General features: G+C 47.5%; 1 protein-coding gene and 1 pseudogene across 12 annotated transcripts in view; both read left to right on the top strand.

Annotated features, from left to right (window-relative positions):
* The window catches only part of ST3GAL3 (ST3 beta-galactoside alpha-2,3-sialyltransferase 3), a 160,085-nt gene that overhangs the window by 106,389 nt on the left and 26,276 nt on the right, over window positions 1–27,420 (top strand). The window lies entirely within an intron of this gene.
* Window positions 19,444–19,931, top strand: LOC110574974 (annotated as a pseudogene).

Here is a 27,420-nt window from a genome sequence, read left to right on the forward strand (position 1 = left end):
AAGCCTGCTTCTCCCTCTCCCACTCCCCCTGCTTGTGTTCCCTCTCTCACTGTGTCTGTCTGTCAGATAGATAAATAAAATCTTAAATAAACAAATAAATAAATAAATAAATAAAAGGTCATTACCGGAAATGGGGGTGGGGGAGTGGTCAGAGGAGGTGAGAATGGGAAGGGCGACACTCTGGAGGCAGTGATGGGACAGGGGTGGGTTGGCAAGATGTTAAGGGAGGAGCAATGGGGACTGCTGGTGGAGGAAGGAGTGAAAACAGCCCCACTTCTGTTCCAGGCAGCTGGAGAGATGCTGGCACCACTTCCTAACCTAGAGAATGCAAGTTTGGGGGCAGCTATTAAGTTCATTTGGGGAAATGCTGACCTTGAATTTCCAGTGGAACATCCAGTAGAAATGTGGAGGGCCGATGTCCTTTTTTTTTTTTTAAAGATTTTATTTTATTTTTAAAGATTTTATTTATTTGAGAGAGAGACAGAGTGAGAGAGAACACGAGCGGGGTGAGGGGCAGAGGCAGAAGCAGGCTTCCCGCCGAGCAGGGAGCCCGACGCGGGGCTCGATCCCAGGACCCTGGGATTATGACCTGAGCCGAAAGCAGACGCTTAACTGACTGAGCCATCCAGGCACCCCAAGATTTTATTTTTAAGTAATCTCAACACCCAACGTGGGTCAAGAGGTCAAGAGTCGCGTGCTCCATGGATTGAGCCCGCCAGGTGCCCCTGTTTTTCTTTTTTTCTAATTTCTTTCTATTTTAAACAACATTGCTATGCAGAATATTCTTTTTTTTTTTTTTAAAGATTTTATTTATTTGACAGAGCACAAGCAGAGGGGGAGAGAGGTAGAAGCAGGCTCCCTGCTGAGCAAGGAGCCCGATGTGGGACTCGATCCCAGGACCCTGGGATCATGACCCAGGCTGAAGGCAGCCGCTTAACCGACTGAGCCACCCAGGCGTCCCTGCTATGAACAATATTCTTAAAATGAGGCCTTTATGCAGTTCCTTGACAATGTCCTTGTGTCTCTGACATAATAAAAGACATTTTTTCTTGGTATCACACTGATTCATTGTATATCTCCCTTTTTATCACCAGACTTCTCCACTTGAAATCTGTTTGCCTAAATTCCCTCTGACTCCTTCCCACATTATGTATCTTATAAGCATTTCCATGTGCTGGGCACCGTGCTGGGTACTAAGAATGCAGAGTAACACATAATTCCCAACCCAGTCTAGAGGGGAAGTCAGGCATGAACACAAAATGATTATAAGATAGCGTGTGGGTGCTATGGTAGATGAAAGCATAGGATGCCATGAATATACAGAAAGGAGACACCTAATTAAATTGAGGGGGTCAGAGGAGTCTTGGATTTCTGGGTCCACTCCTCCTCTACCATTATTATTTCCAGTACTTCTCAGCCTTCATTCTAATACTTTGCTTCTAGCACTTAAAAGTCAGAGATGATCCTCTCATGGGTCCACTGGTGTTATCTTATTGTCATTTGGTTGAAAACTTTTTTTGTTGTTTGTTTGTTTGTTTGTTTATTGTTTTGTATTTGGCAGGAGTGGGTGCTTTAAGTGTCAGTGGGTAGGATAGGTCATGTTAGTGGCTCCTCAAAATATGTGGTCTGCGGATCTAAAATATTCGTGGGCCCCTCGGGGCCCCTGGGTGGCTCAGTCGTTGGGCATCTGCCTTGGGCTCAGGTCATGATCCCAGGGTCCTGGGATCGAGCCCTGCATCGGACTCCCTGCTCAGCAGGAAGCCTGCTTCTCCCTCTCCAGCTCCCCCCCTGCTTGTGTTCCCTCTCTCGCTGTGTCTCTCTCTGTCAAATAAATAAAATACTTAAAAATATATATATTCATGGGCCCCTCAAGGCCATGCCAACCAGGGCCAAAGAGCTGTGCCTTTTTCTGGTCTCCTGACCTCCTCAGAATCACTCATTATCTGCCCCACACTCCTGTATTTTCTTAACGCTGTCTGTTCTCAAAGACCTCCAGGTAAGGACATGTCATGGTCCCCTTCAGCACCCTGGGCAAAATGTGTTAGAAGTTCCTTTCCCTCCCGTACGATAAGCTTGCAGGACTGGGAGGCTGTCTAACAGGAAACACCTGGAGAAGCCATCTTTTTTGAGTGAAGTGGTCAGGGAAGGGTTTTTTGAAAGAAGTGATATTTTATCCAAGTCTTAAAGCTTGCATAGGAATTAGGCAATTGAGAAATGATAGGGCAGGTGTTCTAGACAGAGGGAATGCATAAACTAAGAGCATGACGCACAGAAGGATATTCAGAGAATTGCAAATGGTTTGATATGGTTGGGGTGTAGTGTTATGTCCTAGAATGCTGGACCAGGGGCCAGATCCTGGGAGACCTTACAAGTCATTCTGCAAGGATTTTTATTCTATCCCAAAGAACATGGGGAATTATTGACATGTTTTAGACAAGAGACAAGAGAATGACATGGCCAGATTTGCTATTTGGAAAGATCGCTCTGATCCTGTATGGAAGATGAATGGGAAGAGGAAACTTGGAAACATGGAGATCAGTTAGGACACTGTTGCAGTAGCTGCTAATTGGCAATCTTGTAAGGACAGAGAACAGGGACTGTTTGAGGAACACGTAGGAAACAGAATCAAAGTGTCCCTTCTCTCATCCCAGAATATCTTGTATGGCGTTTCTCATACCACCACCACCACTGCAGCTGATCATGACATTGTTATCTGTCTCCCCCTCCAGGACAGGGACTTCAGATCATCGCTCTTTGGGGCCAACCCTAGCACCCAAGAGTACCTGGCTTGATAAAGGTACTCAAGTAAGTGCTTGGTATGCCTATTGAATTGATTTGATAATTTGGAAGGCTGAGGGGAGAGAAGAATCTAGAATGACTCCCAAGTTTCTGACTTCAAAAATAAGAAAAACGAGGGTACCGTTCATTGAGATAGGAAACCCAGAAGAAGGGCAATTGTTTCTGGTTTTAGATTTCTGGCCTTTGTCAGGAGGAGAGGAAAGGGCGAAGATCATGAACTTGGTTGTGGACGTGATGACTTTGAGATGCCTTGAGGATACTTGGGAGATGTAGAGCAGTCATTTGCGTGTGTGAGCATGGAGTCCAGGAGGAGAGGTCAGGGCCAGAGATGACGCAGTGGGAGCTATTAGCATACAGATGGAGTTTTGGCAGTGGATGAGGTAGTGTAAGATGAATGTGTAGACTGGGTCCCGAACTGACTGCTTACCAGCTAAATACACCTGCAGATACACTTTTTGTGGCTGGTACAGTGTTTTCAGGTAATGTGAATGCCTTTAGGCAGTGTGTATACTCCAGCCCACCAAAATCCTGTCACTTCTTATTGTCTCACATCTAGCCCAATTCATATATTTACAGCACCTTCTTGGCTCTTATAGGCATTTGAGTTTGTAATTTGGGGAGGAAGAAGAAGGACGTAACTCTGGGGAATACAAACACATAAGGGATGAACAGGGGGAAGAATGGCCCAAGAGACTGGAGGAAGTCATGAGAACAGCATTTTGTTCTCTCCAGAATTATCGAGGGCAATGTAGGCAATGTGTAATAAAACATAAGATGTGGGTTCCATTTGATCCAACAATTCCACTTCTAAATATTTAACATAAGGACATAATCATGTCTGTGCCTGCAAGTTATTGTAATACGATGCTTGTTGCAGCATGTTTATAATAGCAAAAAATTGGAAACAATATAAATGTCTCTTAGTTGAGAATGATTAAGTAAATATAGTATGTATGATGAAATATTATGTAGTCATAAAAAATGATGTCAGATTATATTTACTGTCATGACCCCACAATTTATTGTTAAATTTTTCAAAAGCAAGTTACAGAACAGTACATATAAGATAATCCTGCTTATGTTAAGTGTCTGGCTATAGAAGGAAAAGTCTGGAAGGTTTCCCATACAATCGCAAGGACCTCCCAATAGCTAAATCTAGTAGACCTCTCTCTGGCCTCGGTGGCTTTGACCTCTCTGTGGCTTTTGACATTGTCAACCTTTCTTGGCTCCTACTCCTTGTTGTTATTCCCTGACCTTTGTCTGATAGGGTGGCGATCAGGACCGAAAAATGGCAGACTTGATCCTGGGAGAGCCTTTCAAAACTGGCAGCTTGTTTATGTCCTAGGCGTGCCCAAAGCAGGGCACTCGCTGGGCAATTCTCTGGAAAGGAGCACTGAGGGAGAGTATTTCTGTGGTCCTTAGGCTCTTTGAGTCTACATAACTCTTCTGGAATAAAAACCTTCCCCGGGTCTCTGGGTACAAGTTTCATCTCCACATCCACCACCCAGCCCTCCAGTCAAATTGCCTGGCTGCCCCCTCTCTCCCACGCCTTCTGTTCAATCAGGGGGTTATTTTTAACAGTGTTGTGTATACCGTGCTTAAATCCTGGCAAAACACCAGAGCTTTGGAATAGACACCGAGATGGAAATAGTCTCCCACAGCCTCCCCGCTTTCTAACGTTTTTCCTTTTAAAGAGAGAAAGCAAGTTATCCAAACTGTAGACAGCCCTACCAAGAAAGTCCCCAGACAGTGGCACTGAGTGACTGAATTTGCAGCCTCAGCCAGAGGAGGGATTAGAGGCTGGACCTGCCACCAACTTCAGCCCAGGGGGGCCTTAGAGGGGCCCAGGGAGGAGATGATTCCTGCCCTTTCCCTGGGCTTAAGGGGCTCTAGAACTCCCGAGTCTCTGAAAACGAAGATTACCTGGTGCATCCCCTGTTCCCGATAGCCAGAGGCTCTTAGCCTGCAGAAAGAGCCCATCCGTTTCAAGATACTCAGTAACTAGAGAGTTTTAACTAAGAAAAGGAAAAATCTGCCTTTCTGTAACTTCTGCCTGTAGGCCTGGTTGTGTCTGCCAGAGCTACAGAACAAATCCAGTTCCCTCTATCAGCTAGTCAGAGATTTGAAGCTGGTGATCATGTGCCCTCAGTCCTCTCTAGCCAGACAGCCGTGCTCTCATGGGGTACTGAAGGTGATGATCCCAGTGTTCTGGGATCGAGCCCCGCATCGGGCTCCCTGCTCGGCGGGGAGCCTGCTTCTCCCTCTCCCACTCCCCCTGCTTGTGTTCCCTCTCTTGCTGTGTCTCTCTGTCAAATAAATAAATAAAATCTTAAAAAAAAAAAAAAAGAATAAGAGGCTTGAAACCTGTGGGAGGCAAGGCAGGAAAAGGACCTCAGCAGCTGGAACTAGAGACAAAGTCCTTGATGAGACCTGTGTCTCTGGGGTGGAGGACCTGGGGGGAGCCACACATTAGGCTGAACTGTGAGGCAGGACCTGTGGTCAATGTGTGTGGACTCTTCCAGGCAATGTGCTTGTGAGGGAGGGAACAGGTGCGTGCAGCCGGGGAGGGTGTGGCCACGAGGGTGAAGAGGGTGTCGAAAGTCTTGTACACAGTGAGGAGTGGTGGGAACACAGGAGGGAATGACAGGGTGCGTGATACCACCACATCCCCGAGGACAGTGAGGGGAGCGACTGGCCTTTGATCTCAAGAGGGGACAGTGGTAGAAACATAGATGGGCTAGTAAGTGCAGTACAAGGGTGAGGGGGTTCCCTGTTGGTGGCTTTAATTTTCCCTAGAAAGCAGGAGATGTGTTCCTGTGCTGCACACGAGGGCAGGGTGCTAGGATAGAGATTTGGGATGAGTGGAAGATGTTATGAGGCCACTGTGGAGAATGGCCAACCCAGAGACCGCCAGCAGCAGAGCAGGCCACGTGGGGGGCCGAGACTCCGCTGTGACACCAGTTGGTTGCTTGTGGGGGTTTCCTCCAGCTGGCTCAGTCCTCCCAAATAGAGGGGCAGGGATTATAAAAGAGGTAACCCAAGACCAGGGGTTCATCTGTAGGAAACAGCCTTTGTGCCTGAAGTGAAGAGAAAGGTGCCCAGAGTTGGGGCAGGGACAGGACTCCGGCCGCTCCAGAAGGGAGCAGCCATGGCCAGAGTGGATTGTGCCAGGCGACTAGCTGGCCGAGGATGGTTAGTTCCCAGGAACCCCTCCTGCTGTGTGTGGGGGGACAGCAGTGTCTCTGGGGGACAGAACACCTGGCCTTCATGGAATGAGATGGGCAGAGTCCGGCAGGTTGTACACTGTAACATGGAGGGGCCCAGAGGAACTGTGCTGGAAAATTCTGGAGGGGGGCTGGGGAGGCAGTGAGGCAAAATCACTGCAGGAACCTGCAAGACTAAGACATTATTAGCCCAGGGGTGAGGGCTGTCAGAGCGGCGTCCACGTGTGTGCGAGAGGCTGGGGTGCTGGGTACAGCAGTCTCCGGTCGCACACGGGACTTCTGAAAGCCTCACTCAGTCTTTCTGGAGCCTTCAGCTTCCTGAGGTGAAGCAAGGTGGCTCACATCCAACCAGAGAAATCAACGTCCGGGAGCTGGGCTGCGCCTCGGGGCCGAGGGTGTCCCAGTAGGGCTGTTGGCGGTTGCTAGCAAAGCAGCTCCTGCCATCACCCCTACCTGTGACCCGGCACTCCCCGAGGGAGAGGGCGGGCATGGCTGATACCAAAACTGGGAGGGGAGGGAGGGAGGTGAAGGAATCTGAGAGTTATTGAGCAACATGGTGTGCCAGGAACTTTTCATGCTTTATCTCATCTCATCTTTGAGGTAATCCGTGAGGTGGAGGTGTTAGCCCCGTTTTACATTCATTCATTCAACAAACATTTATGGAGTGCCCGCTAGGCATCAAGTGCTGCTCTGGGTGCTGGAGACACAGCAGTGAGCAAAATAAAGAGACAAACGTCCCTGCCTTCCTGGATGGAGCTCATATTCTAGTGGAAGCAGGCCAGACACCCAAGACGTAGAAGTAAAATGTATGGGATGTGAGACAAGGAGAGAAATAAAGCAGGAATGGGGACTAGAAGATTAGGGAGGGGCTACCACTTTATTTATTTTTATTTATTTTTTTATTATGTTCAGTTAGCCACCATATAGTACATCATTAGTTTTTGATGTAGTGTTCAGTGATTCATTAGTTGCGTATAACACCCAGTGCTCATCACCACACGCGCCCTCCTTAATACCCGTCACCCAGCTACTCCATCTCCCACTCCCCTCCCCTCTAAAACCCTCAGTTTGTTTCCTGGAGTCCATGGTTTATCTCCCTCTCTGATTTCCCCCCTTCAGTTTTCTCTCCCTTCCCCTATGGTTCTCCCTGCTATTCCTTATGTTCCACATATGGGTGAAACCATGTGATAATTGTCTTTCTCTGCTTCACTTATTTCACTTAGCATAATCCCCTTCAGTTCCATTCACGTCGATGCAAATGGCGGGTATTCATCCTTTCTGATGGCTGAGTAATATTCCATTGTATCAATGTACTGCATCTTCTTTACACACTCATCTGTTGAAGGGCATCTCGGCTCCTTCCACAGTTTGGCTATTATGGACATTGCTGCTATGAACATTGGGATGCATGTGCCCCTTCTTTTCTTTACATCTGTATCTTTGGGGTAAATACCCAGTAGTGCAATTGCTGGGTCATAGGGTAGCTCTATTTTTAACTTTTTGAGGAACCTCCATACTGTTTTCCAGAGTGGCTACACCAGCTTGCTTTCCCACCAACAGTGTAGGAGGGTTCCCCTTTCTCCACATCCCCGCCAACATCTGTCGTTTCCTGACTTGTTAATTTTTGCCATTCTAACTGGTGTAAGGTGGTATCTCATTGTGGTTTTGATTTGAATTTCCCTGATGGCTAGTGATATTGAACATTTTTTCATGTATCTGTTAGCCATTTGTATGTCTTCTTTGGAGAAGTGTCTGTTCATATCTCCTGCCCATTTTTTGGACTGGATTATTTGTTTTTTGGGTGTTGAGTTTGAGAAGTTCTTTTAGATCTTGGATAACAGCCCTTTACCTGTAGTGTCATTTGCAAATATCTTCTCCCATTCCGTGGGTTGTCTCTTAGTTTTGTCGACTATTTCCTTTGCTATGCAGAAGCTTTTTATCTTGATGAAGTCCCAAAAGTTCATTTTTGCTTTTGTTTCCCTTGCCTTTGGAGACGTGTCTTGAAAGAAGTTGCTGTGGCCGATGTCGAAGAAGTTACTGCCTGTGTTCTCCTCTAGGATTTTGATGGATTCCTGTCTCTCATTGAGGTCTTTTCATCCATTTTGAGCTTATCTTCATGTATGATGTAAGACAATGGTCCAGTTTCATTCTTCTGGATGTAGCTGTCCTATTTTCCCAGCACCATTTGTTGAAGAGACTGTCTTTTTTCCATTGGATATTTTTTCCTGATTTGTCAAAGATTAGTTGACCATAGAGTTGAGGGTCCATTTCTGGAGTCTCTATTCTGTTCCATTGATCTGTGTGTCTGTTTTTGTGCCAATACCATGCTGTCTTGGTGATCACAGCTTTGTAATATAGCATGAAGTCAGGCAACGTGATGCCCCCAGATTTGTTTTTCTTTTTCAACATTCCCTTGGTGATTTGGGGTCTTTTTTGATTCCATACAAATTTTAGGATTGTTTGTGCCAGCTCTTTGAAAAATGCCAATGGTGGGGCGCCTGGGTGGCTCAGTCGTTAAGCGTCTGCCTGCAGTCAGGTCATGATCCCAGGGTCCTGGGATCGAGCCTCGCATCGGGCTCCCTGCTCAGCGGGAAGCCTGCTTCTCCCTCTCCCGCTCCCCGCTGCTTGTGTTCCCTCTCTCACTGTCTTTCTTTGTCAAATAAATAAATCTTAAAAAAAAAAAAGAAAAGAAAAATGCCAATGGCATTTTAATAGGGATGGCATTGAAAGTGTAGATTGCTCTGGGCAGCATAGACATTTTAACAATATTTATTCTTCCAATCCATGAACATGGAACGTTTTACCACCTTTTTGTGTCTTCCTCAATTTCTGTAGTTTCTAGAGTATAGATCCTTTACCTCTTTGGTTAGGTTTATTCCTAGGTATCTTATGGTTTTGGGTGCTATTGTAAATGGAATCCATTCCTTAATTTCTCTTTCTACAGTTACATTGTTAGTGTTATAGAAAAGCAACTGATTTCTTTTTTTTTTTTTTAAGATTTTATTTTTATTTGACAGAGAGAGACACAGTGAGAGAAGGAACACAAGCAGAGGGAGTGGGTAAGGGAGAAGCAGGCTTCCCGCTGAGCGGGGAGCCCGATGTAGGGCTCGATCCCAGGACCCTGAGATCATGACCTGAGCCGAAGGCAGACGCTTAACGACTGAGCCACCCAGGCACCCGAAAAGCAACTGATTTCTGTGCACTTTTAGATAGAGGGACTGGGAAAGCCCTCCTGGGGCAGGTGACACGTAGGTTTAGGTAAAACCCTGAGGGAAGTTAGGGAGCGGCCGTGCTGCTCCCCGAGGGAAGAAAGCAGCTGGTGCAGAAGCTCTGAGGTGGGATCCCAGAACAGGAGAGGGGCATCTGTTGCTGAGTGGGAAATCAGAAGAAATGAAGTCAGAAAGTTAAGAAACGTGGGGACGTTGTAGGTCATTAGAAGGATGGAGGAGTTTGAGCAGAGGAGTAGCATAGGTTTTACAGGATCGCTGTGGCTACCTTGATGTGAACAGACTGTGGGCAGGCAGCGAGTCCAACTAGGAGACCACTGTAATCATCTTCCAGAGACACGGTGGTGGCGTGGGCCACGGTGGAAGCAGTGGAGGTGGTCAGACATTGTCACGTCGAGATAAATTCTGAAGGTAGAGGTGACCGGTTTGCCAGCAGCTTGAATGTAGCTGTGAGAGAGAGAGAGAGAGAGAGAGAGAGAGAGGGAGGAGGCGTTTCGCCTGGGCCACGAGAAGAATGAAGAAGGCGCCTTTTACCAAGCTGGAGAAAGGACTGCCAGAGGAGCAGGTTTTAGGGGGCGTATCAGGAACTCGAGTTTAAAGATGCAGAGTTTGAGAGAGCTCTTAGACATCCAAATGGAGGTGTCAAGGAGGCAGGGGAATATACAAGCCTGGCATTCAGGGGAGAGGTCCAGGCTATGGAAGTGGAAGAGACTGCCAAAGAAGTGAAGGTAGGTGCAGAAGAAAAGCAAGGACTGAGCCCAGGGCAAACTAACATTTAGTGCTGCAGGAGACAAGGAAGAAGCAGCAAAGGAGAAAGAAACAGAAGCATGCCCAGTGGGATAGTAGGAAAACCAGGAAAATATGGTATTCTGGAAACCAAATTAAGAAAGTATTTTAAGAGGAACAATTAACTATGGAATATATTGCTTGCAGGTAGGGTGCTCCTATAAGTTGTTGTCCAAACTAGGACACTTTTTTTTTTTTAAGAGAGGGATAGGGGGAGGAGCAGAGGGAGAGGGAGGGAGAGAATTCCAAGCAGGCTCCATGCCCAGTGCGGAGCCCGACTTGGGGCTCAACCTCACGACCCTGAGATGAGATCAAGACCTGAGCTGAAATCAAGAGTCAGACACTTAACCAACTGAGCCACCCAGGCACACCCAAACTAGGACATTTAGTAGTCACTCCAGGATAAGACACGTAATCCAAGATTGTCCCAGGAAAATCAGAATGGTGTGTGGTCACTCTACCGATAGGTCAGTAAGAATTGACCCTTGGATTTAGCAACATGAAAGTAATTGGGGACCTTGAATGATGAATTTAGGGGTCATTAGAGTGGATTCAGGAGAAATGGGAGGAGAGAGCTCAGAGATGGCAAGTGCAGGTCACCCTTTCAAGGTGTGTTTCTATAGAGAGAAAGAAATGCACGGTAGCTGAATCCAGGTGGTAGTTATATAGGTGATCATTGTACTGTTCTGGAAATCGTGTTTTGTCTCCGCTCTGTCCGTGCCATGGCAAGGAAGGCCATCTGTGGTCAGTAAGGATGAGGGAGGAGGTGTCGGGGATGTGAGGAGAGAGTATGACTAGTCATCTAGGAGAATGGAAGAACGGCTGAGCTAGAGACAAACCAGTGTGCGTCTTTCTCTGGCCCGTGTCCTTCATCTGTTCAGGCACGTGCCCTGAAGGTAGGAAGTAGAATTTAACCACCGTTCTGTTTTAGCTGAATGAGAGAGGAGCAGAGAAGCTGAGGGTGAATTAAGGAAGTGATTTTTATGATTGATGTGGAATTTCAGGTGGGTGAGAATTGCAGTACGAACAGAAGGAGGTGAAGGACAGGAAAAAGATGATAGGACCTGTGGCTTGAAGATCTCGTGGGTTGAAGGATTGGAGTTTAGCCCCAGGAGTAGGTGAGCTATAGATACTTCGATAGGTGGAGGCTGGAGAACCAGTTTGAGATTGGGATTAGAGAGGGCTTTAGTTGTTAGCAATGACCCGGTCTGGGGTATGATTTAGGAGTAAATAAGTGAGGGAGGGTAGAGAATAAGATCACCCGAGGAGGGGAGATCAAGGCAGGCCCGCCTTGGAGTTCACCAGTTTCTAGTTTAGAAGGAAGTTCATCTGTCCTGTTCCTTACTTGGTGAGTAAGGAATGTGCTCCACGTGTTGAGACTGATGATAACTGCTTTAGGGTCTCTCTTCTGCACTTTGTTTTGGACTGAGACTGAAGTCGAGGGGACAGGAGCCTGCTAAGGAAGGCGGTGCTAGATTTCACCAAATGTGGGGGCCGGTCTGTGGCCACAGTCAAGGCCAGCAGAGATCAGAAAGGCAGCAGAGGACATAAGGGGAGGAGAGCCAGTCGAGCATCAGAACGAAGGGTCTTGCAGGGCGCCTGGGTGGCTCAGTCGTTAAGCGTCTGCCTTCGGCTCAGGTCATGATCCCAGCTCCTGGGATCGAGCCCCGCATCTGGCTCCCTGCTCAGCGGGGAGCCTGCTTCTCCCTCTACCTGCTACTCCCCCTCTTTGTGCTCTCTCTCTTGCTGACGAATAAATAAATAAAAATCTTTTTTTTTTTTTAAGATTTTATTTATTTATTTGACAGAGAGAGACACAGCAAGAGAGGGAACACAAGCAGGGGGAGTGGGAGAGGGAGAAGCAGGCTTCCTGCCCAGCAGGGAGCCCGACACGGGGCTGGATCCCAGGACCCTGGGATCATGACCTGAGCCGAAGGCAGATGCTTAATGACTGAGCCACCCAGGTGCCCCTAAATAAATAAAAATCTTAAAAAAAAAAAAAGAAAGAAAAGAACTGAGGGTCTTGGCTGGCAGGTATAAGAGATTAAGTCACAGAGGCCCTTATAAGGTACCAGTAGGTAAGATTAGGGATTTGAGCCTAAGTCAATGATATCAATGATAGGAAGCTTCCAAAGATCTTCTAAGGAAGGACAGGATGGGCTGGGGCCTGCTTATCTCCAGGACCGTTTATTCTACAGGCATTAGCAATGCCATGTCTTGGGAAGGTACCTAGAATGACTATAGCAGGTCTCTGGTCCTCCTTCCTGGTGGTTGGCTGGACGGCCTGCCATGCAGAGCTGAGTGCAGCAGGACGTAGGAGAGCTCAGGATGGACGGGTGGAAAGAGGAAACTGAATGCTGCAGCTCAGTCGTTTGTGGCTGTGACAGATCCCTGCCCCATGTGCAGGGCCCATTTGTTGTGGCTGGTCATTCATTTGTTCATAGATAACTACAGTCTGCTAGTTGCTTTTCTAAGTATTAGGGATGTGGTGGTAAGTATAAGACATGATGATAAGACAGTCCGTCTCTCAGGGCACCCCTCTGCTTGTTGCTCAGATGGAGGACCTCTTTGGTTTGCAGGGGCCAGGACATCTGTGTAGAGGCGAAGAATGGTGCAAGGAGTGGGAGTAGCAGCATCTGTGTTTTACATGGCCGGAATCCTCATTGTAGGACTGTCCTCCCTGTGCATCTCGACAGGAGGATGGCGACAAGCAGGCTTCCCATCGACCACTAGCCTGCCCATTTGGTAATTGGTCTGGTGTTGGGAGAGAGAAAATTCTGCCTGTGCAGCCTCACCCGAAGTCTCCAAAGTCGAGAGCAATGCTGGAGGCCTTGTACTAAAGAAGAGAGCTGGGGTACTTTGCTGTAGGAGCAGCATGCCCAGCTGGTGCCCAGAGGGACCTGCAGAGGAAATTCCAAGAGCAGTCCTCACTGATGCCTTGCCCATCTGGGGTGGTGAAGAGGTGTGTGGGTGCAGAGGCTCAGGCTTCTGTGGCCAACACAGCTGGAACAGCCTCCAGCTTCCCTGCAGAGAAAAGCAACGGGGCCACACTCAGGCCCCAGAGGCAGTGAGCAGCCCGATGGGCTTCCCCTCAGTCTGGGACTTGGGTGCTCTTTGCTGAAAAGAAGGGAAGAGGCATAAGTTTAGGGGAAGATCATGGTACCAGTGAGAGATCTTGGCCAAGATGCTCCAGACTCAGTTGGATAATAAGTCCTGAGCACAGGATAGAGGTCTGAATTTGAGATAAAGATTCGGTGGCCACTCGTTGGGCATAAGCGTCTGGGCGTTTGGAACTTGAACCCTCTTAAAACAGTCCTATTTTCCAGTCTTTTATTTCCAGTCCTTCCTGGGCCTGTAAGCAGTGGTGGAATGCAGAGGAGATGGTGGTCAGCAGCAACTGCCCTTGCGCCCCTCCCCTGGGCTGCCTTCCCCAGCCTTCTCCTCGAGGGCAGAACGTCTTATCTGACAAGACAGCCTCTGCTCACCCACTGTCCTGTCTTATTCCTACGCAGAGGGGGAAAATGGCTGCATATGGCTGTAGCCTTCTTGTGAGAATTTCATTTCTCTATGGAGCTCAGAAAACAATGTACCTGTGTGAGTTTCCTGTAGCTGCTATAACAACTGATTTTCTCACAGTTCTGGAAGCCAGAAGTCCAAAATCCCCTTCCTTGGCCCAGATCAGAGTGTCAGCAGGACCACACTCGAGGTGCTCTGGGAGATTATCTGTTGCATTGCAAGGACTTCACCCTTTACTGTGACTGAGATAGGAAGACATTGCCCATGTGGGGAGATTGATCTTTGATAGAAGAATGGACACTTCCTCAGCGTTATCACGAAGGACAGAGGAGGTGGTGGAGCAGATGCAGGTGGCTTTGTCGATTTGGTGGAAGGCAGACCTCTGATCTCACTTAGCACATGTTTATTCAGCACCTACTATGCCAGGCACACTTCTAGGTGCTGGGGGATATGGTAGTGAACAAAATAGGCAGATCCCTAGTCCCATAGAGCTTGCACTCTCCATATTATAATAAACTGGTACACACGAGAGAGAATAAGCAAATAACAAGGTAATTTTATAAGTGCTAAATGAAAGAAGAAAAGCAAGCTGAATGATAGTGGCAGGAGGAGGAACCCCCTTAAGACAATGGAGAGAGAGATAAGTGGATAGATTTCCGGGACATTCAGAGATTAACAGGATTTGCTGATATACTGGGTGAGAGGCAGCCAAGAAAAAGAGATGAGTCAAGAATGACTCCAAGGAGGGGTGCCTGGGTGGGTCAGTTGTTAAGCGTCTGCCTTCGGCTCAGGTCATGATCCCAGGGTCCTGGGATCAAGCCCCGAATTGGGCTCCCTGCTGGGCGGGAAGCCTGCTTCTCCCTCTCCCACTCCCCCTGCTTGTGTTCCCTCTCTCGCTGTGTCTCTCTCTGTCAAATAAATAAATAAAATCTTTAAAAAAAAAAAAAAAAAAAAAAGAATGACTCCAAGGGATACCGTCTAGTTGGCAAGATAGAAGTTTGTTTGTAAAATCGGTGATCCCCTTTGTACAATGTGCTGATCCTAGGTCAGTGGCACTAGAACGGAAAACAGGGGGACTCTTGGGTTTTTCTTGGTCAGCTGCACTGGCCTGGCCTGGCCTTCCTTCACCATCAAAGCCAAAACCACCCCCAGCTCCATGGTCCTAGGCATCATTGGTGCTCTCATCATTTCTCTGAGTTCCATTACTTTCCTATTCTGTCAACGAACCTGATACAGCAATGCCCATGATTGAGTTCATGCAGCCACTTCTCTGCCCTCTGCCTCTGGGCCGCTGAGCTGCTAATGGAGAACACAACACAACACATGCATTGGCCCCACTGGTCTCCCATGGTCTCCCGCCTCTGCTGAGTGCTCAGCACTGCTCAGCACTCCTTGTCCCTCTTGGCCTATGCAGGTTTCCTTTGGACCTATCACGGTGACTATTCCAGACCATTTGTAAGTTACTGAAATCTCCACCTTCACACCCACAGTCCCCCAGATCCCCAGGCCCAGGTATTTCCCAGAGAAGAGATTCTGTCTGCTGAGCATTTGCTCAGGTTCCCCTCCCACCAGCCACACCTGTCAAAGTAGCCATCTTCACATCCCACCCCTGTTCCCCGGGAGAAGGTATCCTGCCTCTGTGTCCCTCCCCTCCTACTCTGGATTCTGTCCCGTTCCCTCCTTGGGCCTCGTTCCCCTGTCCCCCTGCCCCTCTCTTGCCCCCCTTTCTGCTTGTCTCCTTCCAGCCCAAATACAAACATGCTCATTGCCTGCTCCCAGCTTTGAGCCTGCAGCCACCACTGGATTCCATCCTCTCCTTCGCCACCAAGTTTCTGTAGAAATTGTCTGAGCTCTCCTGAACACTTTCATACTTCTCTCCTTCCTCGACCCCTGCAGTCCAGCTCTGTCCTCTCTCCATCCCCGACAATGTGCTACTCAAAGGGCAAGTGGCTTTCATGTGTTCCCAAAGGCAGTGTGATCAGTGAAAATACGGGCTCGAGTAGTGCCAATCCATGAGATTGTTGTGAGGATGAAATCAGGTCCTGTGCACAGAGCACTCAGAGCAGTGTCTGGAACATAATAAGGGCTCTAACTGTGAACTGCTGTCATTACTGTAGTGATTATGGTGGCCTTTATCAGATATTTCATGCTGCCTCTGTCTGTACTTGGCTGCTTTACCCATCATCTGCAAAGGTAGGGACTCTGAGCTGTGGATTGTCATGTTCCCAGTGACGAGTGCAGGGGCTGGGATCAGCTAGGGCTTAGCACATGTTGGCGAGATGGATGGTGGGCACCAAGGACACATGGGACTTGAACTCTGGTTAGATGGCCCCTGCGGACAGTCTGGCCATCATCCATGCTCTCACAGGGGGAGGGGTGCTTGCCTCTCAGCAGCTTCTCAGCTCACAGTTCCCCCTGTCTGCCCGTGCCTCCTTCGTCCACACTAGGCACAGGCTGTCAGCACAGTCAGTGGGAACCCTGTCAGCAGGAGCCCAGGCACTGCCCCCTTGGGGGCCCCTGGCTCAGCCTTTCCTCTCCTCCTTCAGCATAGGCCTCCCTGCCTGTCATACATGTCATGCATGTGGCTCCAGGCTGTCTGTGGCCGCGGTCCCTAGGCAGGCCGAGGGGCAGTAGCTGGTAGAATTTCAGACTCGGGAGGGGTTTGCTGTGAAACAACAGAGACCTCGCTGGAAGCAGGGAGATCCAAGTGTCCATGAGGAGCCCCAAGAAGGCAGCCCCCAGACCTCCACAGCAGAGCAGAAGTTTGGCCTGGACTGGCCCAGCAGTATCTACACTGTAGAGTCTGCCACCTGAGCTGCTCCTCCCACTTCTAGCCAGCAGGCATTTGCTGAACACCTGCCGTGTGCTCGGCCATGTGCTCGGCCGTGTGCTCGGCCGTGTGCTCGGCCGTGTGCTCAGGGTGCCCCACAGCCTGCTGGGGAACCAGGCGATGACACTAGCGTGCAGTGAGTGCCATGAGGACAGAGTACACAGAGAACCGTAGAGACCAGAGGGGCCTCCATCAGCCCCGTGTGGCTCAGGGAGGACTCTCCCTTTTAGAAGGTAGAGATGCTGGAGTCCAGTTGAAAAATGAGCAGAAACTGAGCCTGTGAATGAGAAAGGGAAGAGAATTCCAGGCAAAGGGAATAGAGTATAAAATCATGGAGGCATTAAAGAGTCTGGCAGGTTGTAGAAACTCTAAATAGTTGGAAATGGCTAGCGCTTAGGGAAAGGGAGAGGAGAGGAGATGGTGTCTGAGGCAGGTAGACAGGAGTCAGATCACATGGCCTTCATAAACCAGACTAAACAGCTTAAAATGTATCCTCTAGTTAGCAGCTGCTATTGGTAGAAACCCGTATCAAACTAATTCAAACACAAAGAAAATGTATTGGTTTATGTAACTTAAGTTCGGGGGCTGAACTATCTTCAGGCCCACCTGATTATAGGACCCAAGCAGTCTCTCTTCCCCAGTGTTTTGACTTTGTGTTCATCTCGGTTTGCCTGTTCCGTAGACTGTTTTCTCTATGTAGCCATGAAGATGGCTCCAGCAGCTCGAGGCCTGGGGTCCGCCAATTTTTTCTTAAAGGTCCAGTTAGTAGATATTTTGGTTTTGCGGGCCACAAACTATTGCTGCAACTGCTTGACTCTGCTGTCAAAGCATGAAAGCAGCCATAGACATTAGGTAAATGAATGAGCATGGCTGTGTTTTAATAAAACTTTATTTATAGAAATAGGCAGCTGGCCTATGGGCTGCAGTTTGTACAAGCCCTGTTCTTTTTTTTAAAAGCATTTTGAAGATTTATTTATTTGAGAGAGTGTGTGTGCGCACATGCACCCGAAAGATAGAGAGAGAGAGAAAGAGAGAGAGTGGTCACATGAATAGGGGGAGGGGCTGAGGGAGAGGGAAAAGCAGGCTCCCCACTGAGCAAGGAGCCTGCCGCAGGACTTGATCCCAGGACCCCAGGATCATGACCTGAGCCGAAGGCAGCCGCTTAACTGACTGAGCCACCCCTGCTCCCCTGTACAAGCCCTCTTCTTGGCTTACGTGGTCATAACAACTCACTATCTCAGAGAAAAAGAGAGCCTCCCTTATCCCCCAGTGTCCCCATATTAGACCTCAGAGAAGAATTTGATTCATCCCACTTGGATCAGGTGCCCATTGTTGAGCCAATTACTGTGGTTGAGGGGTGAAGTACCCTGATTGGCCAGCCTGGGACATGCACAGTTGCAGTGGTGGGGGTCAGCTCAGTAGGACCGCACGGAATGACAGGTAGGATGGGCTTACAGAAGAAGGTGGAAGGAATGCAGATACCCACTGCAGGATTCCAACAGAAAAGAGCATGAACTGAGTGCCCGAAGTGACCAGTGATGATCCGGCTTGAAATCGGTCCTGACACAGCGTCAGGGCACCAGGCCAGCCCTGGTGGTGCTGATGCACACCCTGTCCTGGCCTCTTCCCTCCATGCAGAGTTTGCACCTCAACTGCTTTATTTACACCAGTTGGAATGCCCTTGCCCACTCCTTCCTTCCTCACACATGGCTCCATATCCTGGATGGGACGAGAGGGCAGATTCACTGGGAGGGGGGACCAGGCTGAGCTCGTCTGCCCCTGGTGGGCGCTGCTTCACTGTCTGGCCTCAGCAATACCTCACCTTGTCTTGATGGGAATATATTCTCCTCTCTTTGCCTTTGCCTCCACTACCTTTCTCCCAGAACACCCTTCCCGACATTCTCCCCCAGGTCATTTACTTGTCTTTCAAGGCTCAGCTCAGTTTTGTTGTCATCTCCTTCACGAAGATTCTCCTGGACCCCTAAATTGGTCTAAGACCTTTGTACCCCTACCTATTACAGAACACACGATGTGCAGATGGATTTGATGATCATTTATTTACCCGTGTCTGCTATTTCCTCCTGAAGGGAAGGACCAGGGTTAATTTTCCTTTAGGTTCCCCGCCAGCACTCAGCACGGGGGCTGGCACTGAGGAGGCAAGTAGCTGTTGGATGGGGCTGCTTTCTCCACTCTGTCTCGTCCCACGCAGGGTATGGAGGCCAGAGCTTCGTGCCGATGCTTGGAAAAGGACTTGCTGGTTGCTACCCGCTGTTTGTGTTCTCTACCTCTGCGCCGCTTTTCCCTGGGCGAATGTCCACCTGCCCTGTAGATTTACCATCCTTTCTCCTCCTGCTCTGCTGCGCTCGCAGGGGACCCATTCAGGTGGTCAGCAAGGGAAATAACGCAAGCAGACATCAGTTTGACAAGGCATTTGGGAAGTGCTCATCTTTCCTGCACGGATGTATACCATAAGCATGGATGTATACTATTTATGGTATACATCTTGCTGTAGCAAGATCCCCAGCAAAACCAGGTAAATTCTAGAAAGCCCATGTCGCTCTGCTTTGTCCAGCTCACCACTTCCCAGAACAGGTTCGAGGATGGTGGATCTGTGGGGTTTTGCTTTCACTCTGCTGGATGACAGTCTCGCTTTTGGGGGGGCCAAGGCCTATGGCTGAATCTAACAGACTGATGTGTTATGGCCCCTGGTCCTCAGGACGCATTCCTGGGCTCTGCCTTCCCTTTGTCCCCTGGGTGCTTGAGCTGCTCACACTTATTATTAGGGTGAGTAACTAGAAGGCTAAAGAGGCCCATATGGACAGCTGAAGGTGTGTGTTACCCTACTATAGCAAACCCCCATCTGGAGGCACTTTTTCAGTTGGGTTGGTGGGAACTCGGAGGAAGACCCTACTCTGGGTCTGCTGGTGCTCACATATAAGAACTCCCCACACCCTAGCTGCCATCTTACGTCCCCGCGCGTGTGCACCTAATCTCAGCTGGTCTGCCCGAGACCCCCTGAGCGCCAACCCTATTCCCCTGCGCGGTCCCATTTCCACTCCAACAAGATGAAAGAAACTATCATGAACCAGGAGAAACTCGCCAAACTGCAAGCACAAGTGCGCATTGGTGGGAAAGGAACTGCTCGCCGAAAGAAGAAGGTGGTTCATAGAACAGCTACAGCAGATGATAAAAAACTTCAGTTCTCCTTAAAGAAGTTAGGGGTAAACAGTATCTCTGGTATTGAAGAAGTGAATATGTTCACAAATCAAGGAACAGTGATCCACTTTAACAACCCCAAAGTTCAGGCGTCGCTGGCAGCGAACCTTCACCATCACAGGCCATGCTGAGACAAAGCAGCTGACAGAAATGCTACCCAGGATCTTAAACCAACTTGGTGCAGACAGTCTGACTAGTTGAAGAAGACTGGCTGAAGCTCTGCCCACACAAGCTATGGATGGAAAAGCACCACTTGCTACCAGAGAGAATGATGATGAAGTTCCAGATCTTGTGGAGAATTTTGATGAAGCTTCCAAGAATGAAGCAAACTGAACTGAGTCAACTTCTGAAGAAGATAAAACTTGAAGAAGTTACTGGGAGCTGCTATTTTATATTATGACTGCTTTTTAAAATTTTGTTCATGGATCTGGTAAAATCTAGATCTCTAATATTTTTAAGCCCAAGCCCCTTGGACACTGCAGCTCTTTTCAGGTTTTGCTTATACACAATTCATTCTTTGCAGCTAATTAAGCTGAAGAAGCCTGGGAATAAAGTTGGAAACAAGTTAATAAAGTTCTTTGCCTAGGAAAAAAAAAAGAACTCCCCACACCCTGAGAAGACCCAGTCAACCTCTCCTGCTGGTCCCTGGATACCGGCTAAAGTGCTGGACCTTCAGTAGTGGTTGAGGTTGTTGGGGACATTCACCATCTATACTGCACCTCAGTCACACCACTGGGCATTAAATGAGCTGAAAGATACCTTCAGAGGGTCCTGGGTTGCCCTTCCTAGCTGGGCAGTCTGTGGACAGGGCAGCCTGTGGGCCCTGGGGTCAGAGCCTTGCTATGAGAGGCAGAGGGGTCAGACCCGCCCTCATCACGTGCCCTCCTAGAGTCACAAGTCTCCCCACTACTGAGCTCTGGGATCTCAGGAGAAAAGAGGGACAGGTTCCAGTGCGACTTCCCTCTCCTTCCCGGGTTCCTTCTCACGCACTCACACACCCTATTGCAACCTGATCCTAAAGCTGCCTCGCGTGCTGGAGCCCTGGGCTGGCAGGCTGGGGCCCGTCCGCCTGAGCCTGCCGCACCCTCCCCTGCTACCCCCCAGGCCAGGGCAAGCAGGTCAGGCGTCCCACACCCCCGCCAGTCTGACCAGTCATTCCACACGTCGGAGGCCACCTCCGCCCTGGCCAGGCCCCCAAACTGGCACACTGGTCTCTGGACAGAAGTCCCTGGTTCTCTTCCCTGTGTACCAAGAGGCTCTGCCCAGGCCACCTGCAGAATTACCACAAACACACATACAGACATCACGGCTACCATCACCCCACCCCATTTCCTGTTGTTTATGGCCCCTGGCTCTGCTTCCAAGGCCTCTGCGGGCACTGAGCCACTTCGTGGGGGCTGAGCAAAGTACAGTGGAAACACTGCAGGAAGAGGACAAGCCCAGCTGGGGGCATTGGGGAAGGCTGTGCAGTGGAAACAGGGATTTTCCTGGCAGAGAGAGACAAGGGGATCCGGGAATGGAGTGTGTGCCTGTGGGGGGGTACATTTTGGGCAGCGACACCGCCCATGTAAGTGTGTGCAGCCCAGTATGTTCGGGGGGCTACAAATAGTGCACCGTTGGTGGGACGTAACAGTAGTCTCAGAAGAGTGAATCCCAATGACATTAGGTTGAGGAGTGACTGGGAGGTGAGGGAGTTGAGACAGCATATCCGTTGCTGTTTCTAGACGTTTTGCCACAAAGGGATAGAGAGAGAGAGATGGGTAGCTAAAGGGGTACGTGATCAGGAAAGTTTATTGGCTGGGTTTGTGTTTGTTTTCACATAAGAGAGACCTGAGCTTGATTTATGTTTGGGGGAACCAAACAGAAAAGGGAACCATAGCATGCTGGAGAGATCAGCTTGGGTGGGCCTGGGCGGGGGGTAAGGAAGCAAGGAGCTGAACGAGTTCCTATCTGAGCAGCATCCTGGTTAGGGCCATGAAGTGAGAGAAGAGGTAATTTGTTTAGAGCAAGTTGGAAAGGACAGAGCGTTTGTGGAGCTTGGAGAAGGTTTGGAAGAGCCACTGAGCAAAGTAGAGGGTCCAACTAAGGTTCAAGCCCATGAATTTATACTGGCAACAGCTCGTGTGAGTGTGGCGGGGGGGGGAGGGTATGTGTGTGTTCTAGCAGCGCTTAAAGTATGAAGTATACAGGTAGGATTAGATTAGTCTCTGAGTGAGTTTTGCCTAATGGGTGGGACAGAAGGACAGTGGAACTGGAGGTACGGGGTCTTGGCAAGAAAGAAGTAAGAGATGGATGGGATTCTAGCCCGGAAAGAGATGTAACTTGGGAATGAAGAGAACTTTTCTAACTAAGACTCAGAATCCAGAAACAATAAGGTTAAAAGGTTGATAAATTTGACTACGTTCTTAAAAAATCTATGGCAAAAAATGACGGAGGAAAAAGAAAGAAAGAAAACACCATAAGCCAAGTAGATGTTAAATAAATAAACAAACTAGGGTGCCTGGGTGGCTCAGTTGGTTAAGCGACTACCTTCGGCCCAGGTCATGATCCTGGAGTCCCGGGATCGAGTCCCGCATCGGGCTCCCTGCTCGGCTGGGAGTGTGCTTCTCCCTCTGACCCTCCTGCCTCTCATGCTCTCTGTCTCTCATTCTCTCTCTCTCAAATAAATAAATAAAATCTTTAAATAAATAAATAAATAAATAAACAAACTAGGAGAGAGATTTGTAATTGCGTCTCGGAAGGTTTACATATTTAATATATGTAGAGCTTCAAAAAAAAGAAGATTGTTAGCTAAGGTGTGATCATAATGCACTGTAGAAGTGTATCAAATCAACATGCTGTACATCTTCCACAGTGACATAACTTTGATGTCAATTATGTGTCAAAAAAAGCTGGGAGAAAAAGAAGAAAGAGACCGATAACCCTGTAGAAAAATGGGCAAAAGATAGGAACAAAGGTAACAGAAAAAGAAGTGCAGATGACCCCTTTGTATATATATAACAATGTGCAATTTCACTTATAATAAAACAACACAGATACTATCTCTCTCCTGTCAGACTGGCAGAACTGAAATGTTTGACAGCATGTTCTCAAACATCGCTGGTGGGTACTACGATAGCACAATCCCCATGGAGGGTAATTTGGCAATTTGGAGCAGAATTACTTATATGCATTCTCCCTTTGACCCAACCAATCCACTTCAAGGAATCCATTCCAAAGATATACTGGCGAAGAGAAAAGACATACACATGAAGTCATTCATGGTAACTGCTGTTGGGAGAAGCTACTTTACAAAAGACTGCAACAGCCCAGGGGACTGACTGAATAATACTATCAAGTATATAATTCCATATACTACTGTGGAGTGATCACCACAATATATTGTAGGTGGGAAAAAAAACAAAAACAAAACTCAGTAGGCAAAACAGTGTGTTTAATATGCTATCTTTTTATTGAATAAAGAAATAAACACTGCACACACACGTATGTATTATGTATTTGCTCACATCAAAAATAACAAAAGAAGGATAGAATAAAAATGAATTCGTTATAGGAATAATACTAGTATGAATAAAATAAAATGAATTTAATAATAAAAATACTCTATGGGAATAGAAGCAACAGGGGTCAGACACAGAGATAAATGTTAGACTCCTCTGAATATATCTTGTTTTGTGAGTTTAGTTTTGGCATTGTGTAAAGTTTTATATCATCATAAAACAAAATTAAATTAAAATGAAGTATAAGCAACCCCTAAAAAGCAAAAGCAACATGAAACAAATGAACTTAACTAGGTATCATTGATGGATTAAACTCCGCAGAATTATTTCAAGTGGCAGAAGCAAAATCATTTGTCTGTACTTCTCTAGTCTGGTATACCTGAAGGCAGAAAGAACTATAAAGAAATTTTAAATTGGTTTTAGTAATGATAGTGTTAGTAATGTTATTCTGAAACTATTATATTTTCTACATGTACCTGTATGTGTGTATGTATTAAGATAAAGCAAATAAGCAATTGTGTTAATATCACTATAAACAAGAATGTCTACTTAATTGAAAAGAGATACAAATATAAAATGAAGGAAGCTTACATAGATGACTTTTATGATATGTGAATTGTATCTTAGTGAAGCTATGGAACAAGAGAAAGAAAGTATAAATCTTGTCATCCTGAATTTGGATTGGGAATACTAGTATAAATGCATGATGTATTTTCTCTTTAAAAAGTATTTCCTGCTTTGTCCCCCTGAAAAGGCCTGGGGAGAATGACTAACCCTAGCAACATGAGCAACCTAGCCATCAAGATGGTGGTCTCTAAATACCATTTCCAATGAAAAGGAACCAGGGCTGTTTGGAAGATGACCAACTCCAGGTGGAGGCAAGAAATGTACAGGCTGAACGTGGGACATCTTTAAATACTAGACATCAAGGCTGTTTTCTAAGATTACTGGGGTATGTCAGAAGGATTCAGGAGCCAAGAGGAAAAGGCCAAACGGAGAAGAAGAGAGAGGAAGAAACCTATGGATTTAGAAGAGACTAGAGACCAGCCCAATTCAATGTGTGAACCATGCTTACATTCTGATCTAAATAACCAACTATTAAAGTAAGCAACAACAGCAAACATTAATGAGATAATAGGAGAAATCTGAAATTGACTGTTGCTATTAAGAAATTATAGCTAGGGGCGCCTGGGTGGCTCAGTCGTTAAGCGTCTGCCTTCGGCTCAGGTCATGATCCCAGGGTCCTGGGATCGAGCCCCGCATCAGACTCCCTGCTCTGCGGGAAGCCTGCTTCTCCCTCTCCCACTCCCCCTGCTTGTGTTCCCTCTCTCGCTGTGTCTCTCTCTGTCAAATAAATAAATAAAATCTTTAAAAAAATAAAATAAAATAAAATAAAATAAATTATAGCTAGTGTTTTAGATGTGATAATGGCTTTGAGAGGAGTTGTTTAGGTGTGGTTATGGTTTTTAAGGTGGCCTTACCTTATAGAAATTAATGCTAAAGTATTTTATGGATAAAATGGCATGATTTCTGGGAGTTTCCAAAATAATATAGAGAGTGGGAGGGGCTAAGAGAAACAAAATTGACCATGGCTGAAATCACTGGATCTGGGTAACAAGTCCATGAAGTTTCACTGTTTTGTTTTTCAACTTTTGTGCATGTTTGAAATCTCCCATAATAAAGAGTTTTAAAAATATATCCCTACCTGGCGGGAAAAAAGAGTACCCTTTGCACAAAGGTGCACCCAACTAGGAGAAAGAAATGTTTGAGGAGGCTGGCTCCATCTGTCAAGAAATAAAGAGGGGCTGCAAAATGAGCAGCTAAAACATGAAGACCCAATAAAAGAACGAGGAAAAACAGATAATAAAAATAAGAAATAAATAGGTTCTACACTAGCAGCAAAGAGTTTTAAGAAATGCTTATCAGACCCATGTCGTGCTTTTTGCCAGGATCTCTCCCATGAATTATTTTTGTTCATTACTTATGGTCTTCATCAGCTCTAGCTTCTTTAACAGACTACCATAAGCTGGGTGGCTTCTCAACAACAGAAATGTGTTTCTTATAGTTCTGGAGGCTGAAGTCTGAGATCACAACACCATCATGGTCAGGTTCTGGTGAGAGCCATCTTCAGGTTCAGATGGCCGGCTCCTCCTTGTATCCGTATATGGTGGAAAGAGAGCTAGTTAGCTCTCTGGCCTATTTTTATTTTTTATTTTTATTTATTTTTAAAGATTTTATTTATTTATTTGGCAGAGAGAGACAGTGAGAGAGGGAACACAAGCAGGGGGAGTATGAGAGGGAGAAGCAGGATTCCTGCTAAGCAAGGAGCCTGATGTGGGGCTCAATCCCAGGACCCTGGGATCATGACCTGAGCCGAAGGCAGACGCTTAACTGACTGAGCCACCCAGGCGCCCCTCTGGCCTCTTTTTAGAAGGGCACCAGTCCCACTCATGAAGGCTCTACTCTCATGACCTGATTACCTCCCCAAAGGCCCCTACCTCCGCACACCATCACAGTGGGGATGAAATCTCAACATACGAATTTGAGGGAACACAGACACTCAAGACTGTAACACTAATATTGGAACTGATATTTTTTGGGGTCATATTTTCACTCGTGTATCCATGTACATTTGATTGTTGGGAGTCAAGTTGGGTCACGTTACCAGCAGCTTACTGTTTTTGTTTGATCCTGTCTTTGTGTACTGAGAGAAAGTTGCATCCATTTGCATAGTGATGTTTTCATTATTATAAAGTGAAAAAAGAGTCTACGGAGCTCAGTACAGATATATACCAAAAGGTTAGTTGCCTTTGTGTTTTAGGATTATGGGTATTTTTTATTTATTTGTGTTTGTGTGTCCATCCATCAGTATTTTTTCCCCAAAATTAACACTTATTACAAGCTAAACCATAAATAAGGCTTTTTTTAAAAAGTAAAAATTAACATAACTTTCTAATCAGCTGAATAACACAGGGAAAAGGAGAGGAAAAGGAAAAAAAATATGTTGAGAACGTTTGGCAAGATCTTAGGAGATTTTATTAGCATATGACAGCCAGTACCTATTGGGAAGCAGACAAAATCCTGTCCAAGCCTGATTGAGAAACTTTGCAAACATTTTATAAGCTCAGTCCCGATGCAGGAGGAGAGGTTCTTGGTGCGGGCTTATCCAGGGACCTTGTTTTCTTTGCTGTTACACATAGGCTGTGGCCAGGACCCTCAGTGCCTCTGGGAGAACATCAGATATATTAATGTACTCGATTTGATCTGCCAGGTATGAGAAACATGCATGCCCCCTGTACACAGAAGGGAAGCGTGCTAACTCAGAAGTCCAAAGGAAAGCTGCTCTGCAGGGAATGGCCTTTCTGTGCTATCAAGTGTTGACGACTTCTTCCTAGCCATGAGTAATGGGGCTTGAGGGGGGTGGGGCAGGATGGCAAGTTTTCTGCCTCTTTCAAGTTCACTTCAGAATCTCTAATAATATTAGGCCTCCAAGTGATTATTGATAGTATTCCTCCTGGGTAGGGTGATCATGATGGTTAGTGAGGATGGAAGTGAGAAAGGTTTGCTTAAGTTGGAGTATATTCAGAGGGCTAAGTTCTAGCTCCTGGGCTTATACGGCCTCTCCTCCAGTCTTCAGGTTTTCAGGGACTGATTCAGGTTGAGTTAGAAACACAGGGATGGAGCCAAGGCCTAGGCCTCCTCCACATCTTCATTCTTGGCCAGCAAGACCCCAAGCAGGCCCCGCTTCAAGAATCAACACACAGTAGACGATCAGGTGCTGGCCGTGTTCTGGGCCACCAGGTGCCCCGAGAAAGGTCTCAAAATCCGGTGCTAGGTTCCATGCATCCCTGAAGAGCTTGGTTTTTCCCGTCGTTCTCCCCTCATTGCCATCTCAATCCCTACTGACTTTGTCCCCACCACCCACAGCCTGCACCCTGGCAAGTAAAACTTTCTTTTCCCTTCTCAACTCAGCATCATCCCGCCCTTCCTTTTCTCCCCCTTTCCCTCCCATCTTTCCTCCAGGCCAAAATTACCCCCTCCTCTTCTGCATGTGCCCCTCCCCCACCTCCTGAGGAGCTTGGGGTTCCCTCCATCCTTGTCTCTGCCAGGCTCCTACCTGTGGGAGGCCTCCCTTCAGCCCTGCCTCCTGTGGCTGTTCTCCCTCTCATCGAGAATTCTTCCTCCTCACCCTGGGTGGTCCACCTCCCAGAATGCTCCGGGCACTAGCTGTCTTTGGGTCTCTTTCTGCTCACCTGGTCAGTATGTCACCTCCGTGTTCCCAGACTGCAGGGACAGTGTAGGCGCGTGCCTGGGTCGCCTGC

This window comes from Neomonachus schauinslandi, chromosome 4, assembly GCF_002201575.2.
Source record: "Neomonachus schauinslandi chromosome 4, ASM220157v2, whole genome shotgun sequence".
Classification (NCBI taxonomy): domain Eukaryota; kingdom Metazoa; phylum Chordata; class Mammalia; order Carnivora; family Phocidae; genus Neomonachus; species Neomonachus schauinslandi.